Raw genomic sequence first — 10,133 nt, forward strand, 5'->3', positions numbered from 1 at the left:
TCTACTAGTTATGTTTCATATATTCATCAGGATAAATATAATAAAATAAAAACCTTTGTTATTGTGCTCTTCTTGTTATCATTAACAAACAAAGTTGGGGCTGTAAATTACAGGAGATTCCCGGGAGAAAAGACAAAACGGGAGAGCCGAGGGAGATGAGTCTAAAATATATATATCCTAACCCTAACCCTACTGCAGTAGAGTAGTAGTTCCTCTCTCAACCAGTAGAGATTATGCATGAAAAAAAATACCGTCATATACCGTGAAACCGCTTTTATTTTGAAAAATACCGTGATATACATTTTTGGTACATACTCTATGGAAAATTGTCTCCGAAAATGAATCCAAGCCTTTCATGAAGTACATTTCTCTCCTCTGGAAAGCTGTACAGTCAGGATGTGATGCAGAAACACAACATTTCAAATCACTTAAAGAGACAGTGAAGATAGATTTGAGTAATTTAACAGCACAGGAGGCCTCACTGTTCTCTTTAAACCCCCTGAAAACAATTAAACTCTCCTTTTCTAAACATCAGGCTGCATCTTTTCCTCCATCAGCAGCTCACAGTGTAAAACAGACACTCTGTTCTGGTTCAACGACACAAGTTTCCTTTTTAAAACCTCAGATCTTGTACAGGAGTAATAATCTGTGCACCTCCAGCTGACATCATCATCATTAAAGCTCATCGTCTCCTAGGTAACCGTCATCACAACGCTTCTTGGTTGTTTTTTGTCTTTTTGTTTCTTTTTGACTGCTGATAGAAACTGTACTCGCTGCAGGATTACTTTTGACCTTTGACCTCCTGATGTTAGTAGTTCTTCCTGCAGGAACGTCGGCCGTCTTCACTCTGCTGAAGCTTAAAGGCCAAAATTTAAAGATCACAGGTAGAATGAAAAATTAATAATCAGCATACAGTTTAACCTGCAGAATAAAAAGATAAACTGGAGATTAATGCAATCTATAACGCGTTTATTTTTTTAACCCTCCTGTTGTCCTCGAGTCAAGGTAGGAAGGCAGGAAGAAGGGAGGAAGAAGGAGGTAGAAAGGAAGGAAGGGAGGAAGAAGGAAGGAAGGGAGGGAGGAAGAAGGAAGGGAGAGAGGGAGGGAGGAAGGAAGGCAGGGGGGAAGAAGGAAGGAAGGGAGAGAGGGAGGGAGGGAGGAAGAAGGAAGGGAGAGAGGGAGGGAGGAAGAAGGAAGGAAGGAAGGAAGGAAAGGAGGGAGGGAGGAAGAAGGAAGGGAAGAAGGAAGGAAGAAAGGGAGGGAGGGAGGGAGGGAGGAAGAAGGAAGGAAAGGAGCGGAAGAAGGGAGGGAGGAAGGAAGGACAGAGGAAAGAAGGAAGAGAGAAAGGTAGACGGGAGGAAAGGAAGGCGGAAAGAAAAGAAGGAAGGAGGAAAGGATGAAGGAAAGAAAGAAGGAAGGACAGAGGAAACAGACGGGGTCAATTTGATCTTTTTGATAAAAAGCCATGATTTCTTTTTCTTTACTTCTTCAATCTTTAGTCTCTTATGAGATGGCGATTTATTAAAAGCTTGGTTTTATTACTGAAATTAGTCTTTGGGGGGAGGGAGGGGGGGTTACAGCTATTAGTCGTGAGTCATTAAAGCTTCACAACAAATATCTCACAACATGCTTCTCATTTCTAACGAGCTCCAAATTGTAACCGACTGCTCCAACAATTAAACATGATTACTGACGAATGACTTCAGTCTGCACTTCACTCTGGTGTCAATGAGGCTTCAGATCAGACTGTAAACGGACTTCCAGGAAGCAGAGCAGCATGAGGAGAGATGGAGGGGTGGAGGGGTGGAGGAGTGGAGGGAAGCAGAGGAACATGAGGAGAGATGGAGAGATGGAGGGGTGGAGGGAAGCAGAGGAGCATGAGGAGGGGTGGAGGGCAGCAGAGGAGCATGAGGAGAGGTGGAGGGGTGGAGGGAAGCAGAGGAGCACAAGGAGAGATGGAGGGGTGGAGGGAAGCAGAGGAGCATGAGGAGAGATGGAGGAGTGGAGGGAAGCAGAGGAGCATGAGGAGAGATGGAGGGGTGGAGGGAAGCAGAGGAGCATGAGGAGAGATGGAGGGGTGGAGGAGTGGAGGGAAGCAGAGGAGCATGAGGAGAGATGGAGGGGTGGAGGAGTGAAGGGAAGCAGAGGAGCATGAGGAGAGATGGAGGGATGGAGGAGTGGAGGGAAGCAGAGGAGCATGAGGAGAGATGGAGGGGTGGAGGGAAGCAGAGGAGCATGAGGAGAGATGGAGGGGTGGAGGGAAGCAGAGGAGCATGAGGAGAGATGGAGGGGTGGAGGGAAGCAGAGGAGCATGAGGAGAGATGGAGGGGTGGAGGAGTGGAGGGAAGCAGAGGAGCATGAGGAGAGATGGAGGGGTGGAGGAGTGAAGGGAAGCAGAGGAGCATGAGGAGAGATGGAGGGATGGAGGAGTGGAGGGAAGCAGAGGAGCATGAGGAGAGATGGAGGGGTGGAGGGAAGCAGAGGAGCATGAGGAGAGATGGAGGGGTGGAGGGAAGCAGAGGAGCATGAGGAGAGATGGAGGGGTGGAGGAGTGGAGGGAAGCAGAGGAGCATGAGGAGAGATGGAGGGGTGGAGGAGTGAAGGGAAGCAGAGGAGCATGAGGAGAGATGGAGGGATGGAGGAGTGGAGGGAAGCAGAGGAGCATGAGGAGAGATGGAGGGGTGGAGGGAAGCAGAGGAGCACAAGGAGAGATGGAGGGGTGGAGGGAAGCAGAGGAGCATGAGGAGAGATGGAGGGGTGGAGGGAAGCAGAGGAGCATGAGGAGAGATGGAGGGGTGGAGGAGTGAAGGGAAGAAACAGAGAGCAGGTGGAAAAGTCTCAAAGCCAAACTGTGCAGACAAACAGGAAGTGGCTCAGAGAGAGAGACGGAGAGGTTCTGGGTTCACATCCCAAACGAGCCCCCCCCCCCCCCCCCCCCCACTTATTCATGAACTGACTCAGAGTTTAGACAAAGAAGGAGGAGAACACATGTCTGAATCACAGACTGTATAAAAGAAATGGACGTAACATCTGTGACGTCACCCATTGGTTTGTGGACTGCTGCTCGGAAGCCAATAGTTTCTAATCTAGGCAGCGCCATCTTGAACATTTCAGGTGCATGCTGGGAAAAATAAAAACACAGATTCTACTTATATGGGCATGAGGCAAGATGGAAGGAAGGAGGGAGGGAGGAAAGAAGGAAGGAAGGGAGGAGGAAAGGAAAGAAGGAAGAAAAGGAGGGAGGAAGGAAGGGAGGAAAGGAAGGAAGGAAAGTAAGGAGGAAGGAAGGGAGGAAAGGAAAGAAGGAAGAAAAGGAGGGAGGAAGGAAGGGAGGAAAGGAAAGAATGAAGAAAAGGAGGAAGGGAGGAAAGGAAAGAAGGAAGAAAGGAAGGAAGGAAGAAAAGGAGGGAGGAAAGGAAAGAAGGAAGAAAAGGAGGAAGGAAGGAAGGGAGGGAGGAAAGGAGGACATTGGTCAATCAACCTGTCAATCAGGACGTAGCCACGCCCCCTAATGCATACCCTGCTTTATCGTCACATATAAAATCAGGGAGGCCAAAATGTCCCAAATGAACATCATACTGCATTGAAGAAGGCTTTAAACTAGCGATTGAGACCATAAACACATTTTGAAAACGTTTACTGAGGTTAGAAATCAAGTGAGAAGTTGGTGAATTCTCCATTGACTTGTATAGAGACGGTCGCCCCCTGGTGGCCTTTTGATAGAATGCAGCTCTAAGTTACTTCCTGGTTGGCCTCATTATCAGGCTATTCATAGAAATCTGTGCTGATGCAATGAGTCCAAACATTTATTCATTTTAACTGGCACTAAACGCAACATATGCAGCATTGCATTGTGGGTAATCGTTCCCATTGAGGGGGGGGTAATGTATCTTGGGAAACATCCACAGCTAGAACTGAAACGATTAGTGGATTCATTGATTAGTTGCCAATTATTTTAGGTCCATGTGTCTGATTCCAGATTCTTTAATGGGAATATTTCTGATTTCCTTTTTAATCCTCTGTGACAGTAAACTGATATATTTGAGTTTTGGACATTTGATGATGTCATCTCAGGCTTTTGGGAAACACTGATGAACATATTTCATCATTTTCTTCCTGCCTTCCTTCCCTCCCCTCTACCTTCTTCTCTTCCTTCTTTCCTGTGTCCTTCTTCCTCTTTCCTTTCTCACTCCTACCTACCTCCCTTCTTTCCTTTGTCCTTCCTTCCTTCCCTCCCCTCTACCTTCCTCTCTTCCTTCTTTCCTCTCTCCCTCCTTCTCTCTTTCTTTCCTCCCCCTCCCTTCCTTCTTCATTTCTTCTTCCTTCCTTCCTACCTTTCCTTTCTTCTTTCCTTCCTTCCTTCCTTTCTTTCCTCCCTCCCTTCCTTTCTCCCTCCCTCCCTCCTTATCTCTCTTTCCTTTCTCCCTTCCCTCCTTCCTTCCTTCTTTCCTCCCTCAACCTTTCTTCCTTCGTTCCTTTCCTTCCTTTTTCCCTCCCTCCTTCTCTCTTTCTTTCCTTCCTCCCTTCCTTCCTCCCTCCCTCCCTCCTTCTCTCTGTCTTTCCTTTCACCCTTCCCTCCTTTCCTTTCTTCTGCCCTTCCTTCCTTTCCTTCCTCCCTTCCTTCCTTCTTTCCTCCCTCAACCTTTCTTCCTTCGTTCCTTTCCTTCCTTCTTTCCTCCCTCCTTCTCTCTTTCTTTCCTTTCTGCACCAAAGTGAATAATCATTAGTTGTAGTTCTTTCCCTTCTTCCCTCCTTCTTTCCTTCCATCTGTACTTCCTCCATCCCTTCTTCCCTACTTCTTTCCTTCCTCCTTCCTTCCTCCCTTCTTTCCTTCTTCCACCCTTCCTTTTTTCCCCTCCTTCCTCCCTCCCTCCCTTCCTTCCTCCTTCCTTCCTCCCTTCCTTCCTTCTTCCACCCTTCCTTTTTTCCCCTCCTTCCTCCCTCCTTCCCTCCTTCTTTCCTTTCTCCCTTCTTCCTTCCTTCCTTCCTTTTCTTCCTCCTTTTCTCCCTCCTACTTTCCTTTCCACCCTTCCTCCTTTCCTCCCTCCTTCCTTCTTTCCTCCCTCCTTTCCCTCCTTTCTGCTCCTCCCTTCCTTCCTTCTTCCACCTTTCCTTTTTTCCCCTCCTTCCTCCCTCCTTCCCTCCTTCTTTCCTTTCTCCCTTCTTCCTTCCTTCCTTCCTTTTCTTCCTCCTTTCCTCCCTCCTACTTTCCTTTCCTCCCTTCCTCCTTTCCTCCCTCCTTCCTTCCCTCCTCCCTTCCTTCCTTCCCTCCTCCCTCCTTCCTTCCTCCCTCCCCTCCTCCCTCCCTTCCTCCCTCCTTCCTACTATCTAATCCATGTGTGTGGAAGTTGAGCTCTCAGGTTGATGTATTTTTAGCTTCCTCTGTCATTTGGTGTGTGAGCATCCTCCAGCTGAGAGGATGAAGAGGATGATGAGGATGAAGAGGATATAAACACACAACCTGCAGAGATGTGTGTGAGAGGTGTGTGTGTATGTGTGTGTACTTCTGTCCACTGATGGAAACGGATGGAAGGAGATAAAAATAGGAAAGAGAGGAGGAGCTGCAGCTGGCGATGGAAGGAAGCGTCCAGGTGTTTGGATCAGCTGGTGTGTGTGTGTGTGTGTGTGTGTGTGTGTGTGTGTGTGTGTGTGTGTGTGTGTGTGTGTGTGTGTGTGTGTGTGTGTGTGTGTGTGTGTGTGTGTGTGTGTGTGTGTGTGTGTGTGTGTGTGTGTGTGTGTGTGTGTGTGTGTGCTGAGTTAGTATCTAAAATTAAACTCTTTCCATTTCTCTCTCTATTTAAATTGACCCCGTCTGTTTTGACTGTTCCGTCTTTCTTTCTTTCCTTCCTTCCTTCTTTCCTTCCTTCCTTCCTCCCTTCCTTCCTTAGTTCCTCCCTCCCTTCCTACTTTCCTTCTGTTCTTCTTTCCTTCCCGCCTTCCTTCCTTCGTTCCTTAGTACCTCCCTCCCTTCCTTCCTTCCTTCTTTTCTCCTTCCCACCCTCCCTCCTTCCTTCCTTCCCACCCCCCCTCCTTCCTTCTTTCCTCCCTCCCTCCCTCCTTCCTTCTCACCCTCCCTCCTTCCTTCTCCTCCCTCCCTCCAACCTTCATTCCTTCCCTCCCTCCTTCCTTTCTCCTTTCCTTCCTTCCTTCTTCCTTTCCTTCCTTCCTTCTTTCTCCTTCCTCCCTCCCTCCTTCCTTCCTCCCTCCTTTCCTTCCTTCTTCTTCCTAACTTCCTTCCTTGACTCGAGGATGACAGGAGAGTTAAACAATTAGTCACCCATTATTAAATTACTCCTCTGCTGTTTTGACAGTTGATTGTTTTCAGTCTTTTATTAAGAAGATCCTCCCTCCCTTCCTTCCTTCCTTAGTTCCTCCCTCCCTTCCTTCCTTCCTTCCTTCTTCCCTTCCTTCTATTCTTCTTTCCTTCCCTCCTTCCTTCCTTCCTTAGTTCCTTCCTTCCTTCCTTCCTTCTATTCTTCTTTCCTCCCCTCCTTCTTTCCTTCCTTCCTTAGTTCCTCCCTCCCTTCCTTCCTTCTATTCTTCTTTCCTTCTCTCCTTCCTTCCTTCCTTCCTTAGTTCCTCCTTCCCTTCCTTCCTTCTATTTTTCTTTCCTTCTCTCCTTCCTCCCTCCCTTCCTTCCTTACTTCCTTCTGTTCTTCTTTCCTTCCTTCCTTCCTTCCTTCCTTCCTTCCTTCCTTCCTTCTGTTCTTCTTTCCTTCCCTCCTTCCTTTCTTCTGTCCTTCTTTCCTCCCTCCCTCCTTCCTTCTCACCCTCCCTCCTTCCTTCTTTCCTCCCTCTCTCCTTCCTTCCTTCCCACCCTCCCTCCTTCCTTCTTTCCTCCCTCCCTCCCTCCTTCCTTCTCACCCTCCCTCCTTCCTTCTCCTCCCTCCCTCCAACCTTCATTCCTTCCCTCCTTTCCTTCCTTTCTCCTTTCCTTCCTTCTTCCTTTCCTTCCTTCCTTCTTTCTCCTTTCCTCCCTCCCTCCTTCCTTCCTCCCTCCTTTCCTTCCTTCTTCTTCTTCCTAACTTCCTTCCTTGACTCGAGGACGACAGGAGGGTTAAACAATTAGTCACCCATTATTAAATTACTCCTCTGCTGTTTTGACAGTTGATTGTTTTCAGACTTTTTTTAAGAAGATAAAAAAGCCTCTAAATTATCTTATTTCATGAATTTTAAATATGAATATTGTCACATTTGAGAATATTGTGAATAGTCTTTTTAATCTTCTGTGACAGTTTGTATTTGAGAACCTCATTTTGGGCTTTGATAAACAGTGATTGACACTTTTCATTATTTTCTGACAGCTAATCAGCTGATTGAGGAATGAATGAACAGACTCTTTGATATCAGTTGCAGCTCTACTCTTTTATTATTTACCAAGCAAATTTACCTCTTAGTAGCTTTTACTCTTCCTCCTTTATATTAATGACTGATTTTTCTCTATATTCAGACAGATAAAGAAGAAAACTGATCAGTTAAAGTTTGATGTCTGTTAGTTATTGAGTTGGTTAGTTGTGGTTTGGTTGTTTCTTCCTCCCTTCATTCCTTTCTCCCTCCTTCTTCCTCCTTCTCTCCCTTTCTTCCTCCTTTCCTTCCTTCCCCCCTTCCTTGCTTTCTCCCTCCGTCTTCCTCCCTCCCTCTCTCCCTTCCTTCCTTCTTCCTCCCTTCCTTCCTTTCTCCCTCCTTCTTCCTCCCTCTTTCCCTTCCTTCCTCCTTATATTTTGGCTAAAAACAGAATGTAACCCAGCTGGAGAGGAGCTCCATTGATTTTGGCCTGTCTGTGTGTGTGGGTGTGTGTGTTTTTCTATCCTGGTGGGGACCGCAACCTGACATATCACCAACACCGTGGGGACCGACTCCTGGTCCCCATCGGGAACAAGCGTTGGAATCAATGGCAAACAGCTTCCTGATAGGCCTGGTCCCCACAAGGTTGGTTTTCCTGACTTTGTGTGAACCCCAAAGTTCACACATGGTGGGGACCTTCTTCCTGACAAAGTGTTTAAGTGTGTATATTAGCGTATTAGCATATTAGCTTAGCGATTAGCCCCCTGGGTTAAGGTTTCAATCCAACATTTGTTCAAATACTGAATATGAATTATACTGTGGTCAACAGTGATGTCAATTGTATGCTAATAGACATTAGCGTTACGGGTCCCATCGAAGGGGGCAAAATTCAGGTTTCATATTTATGTGAGAGTTATTGATTGATTGATTTCATGTCATTGTTTTGTTCAAATAGACTTATAATGAATTAAAATGACGTCTCTAGACCTTTTAGAAAGGCTGGTACCCACAGGTCATCACCTAGTCAGGGTCCCCACAAGGTACTAAAAACAGGAATGTGTGTGTGTGTCGTCTCTCATTAGTTTAAAGGGACGATAGATGAAGCTCTAATAAATTAGCAGCCTCCACCCCTCCACCCCTCCATCCTCCATCCTTCCACCCCTTCATCCCTCCACCCCTCCATCCCTCCCTCTACCCCTCCACTCCTCCACTCCTCCACCCCTCCATCCCTCCAACCCTCCATCCTTCCACCCCTCCATCCCTCCAGCCCTCTATCCTTCCACTCCTCCATCCTTCCATCCTTCCATCCCTCCATCCCTCCATCTCTCCACCCCTCCATCCCTCCATCCTTCCATTCTTCCACCAAATTAGCAGCCGCTCCAGCAGCCGCCATTTCTTAATCTCTGTCTCCATCCCTCCACCCCTCCACTCCTCCATCCCTCCATCCTTTTGATCCGTGCTGTAACTGGCAGACAGACTGTAATAGTAATTATGTGTCATTTCTCTGTCAGCCCTTCGTCTCTTTGTCAGATGATCAGCTGCGTTTGATTCAAAGCAGGTCACTGAGTTTATAAAAAGAAGGCTGAGAAACAAGAGACTGTTGTTTCTGTACATAAAGACGGTTAAATATCGGCAGATGATTCAAATCAAAACATTAATATGTCATCTGTTTCTATTTTTATTACAACAAAGTGAGAACGGTTTTCTTTGGGATTACAGTTTATTATCATTTACATTAAAATGCTCAATTTTAGCATCAATACAAAGTTTGTGATGCAGTATGCAGTATTACAGTAAAAGTACTGCAGTATTATAGTGATGTAGTATGCAGTATTACAGTAAAAGTACTGCAGTATTATAGTGATGTAGTATGCAGTATTACAGTAAAAGTACTGCAGTATTATAGTGATGTAGTATGCAGTATTACAGTAAAAGTACTGCAGTATTATAGTGATGTAGTATGCAGTATTACAGTAAAAGTACTGCAGTATTATAGTAAAAGTACTGCAGTATTATAGTGATGTAGTATGCAGTATTACAGTAAAAGTACTGCAGTATTATAGTGATGTAGTATGCAGTATTACAGTAAAAGTACTGCCGTATTATAGTGATGTAGTATGCAGTATTACAGTAAAAGTACTGCAGTATTATAGTGATGTAGTATGCAGTATTACAGTAAAAGTACTGTAGTATTATAGTGATGTAGTATGCAGTATTACAGTAAAAGTACTGTAGTATTATAGTGATGTAGTATGCAGTATTACAGTAAAAGTACTGCAGTATTATAGTGATGTAGTATGCAGTATTACAGTAAAAGTACTGCAGTATTATAGTGATGTAGTATGCAGTATTACAGTAAAAGTACTGTAGTATTATAGTGATGTAGTATGCAGTATTACAGTAAAAGTACTGCAGTATTATTATGGACTGGACTGTACTTATATAGCGCCTTTCTAGTCTTTGCGACCCCTCAAAGCGCTTTACATTACAATCATTCACCCTTTCACACACATTCATACACTGATGGCAGGAGCTACCACGCAGGGTGCCAACCTGCTCATCAGGAGGGAATCTAATCATTCATTCACACTCATACACCGTTGGCACAGCAACGGGAGCAATTTGGGGTTAAGTGTCTTGCCCAAGGACACATCGACATGTGGACTGGAGGAGCCGGGAATCGAACCACCAATCTTCCAATTGGAGGACGACTGCTCTACCTCCTGAGCCACAGCCGCCCGTATTATGTGAACTTTAATAAACTCTCATTGTAGTTTCACGTATTATGTGAACTTTAATAAACTCTCATTGTAGTTTCACATTTTCTCCACACGCTTTGAATGAGAAGA

Source organism: Scomber japonicus, chromosome 5 (genome assembly GCF_027409825.1).
Source record: "Scomber japonicus isolate fScoJap1 chromosome 5, fScoJap1.pri, whole genome shotgun sequence".
Taxonomy (NCBI): Eukaryota; Metazoa; Chordata; class Actinopteri; order Scombriformes; family Scombridae; genus Scomber; species Scomber japonicus.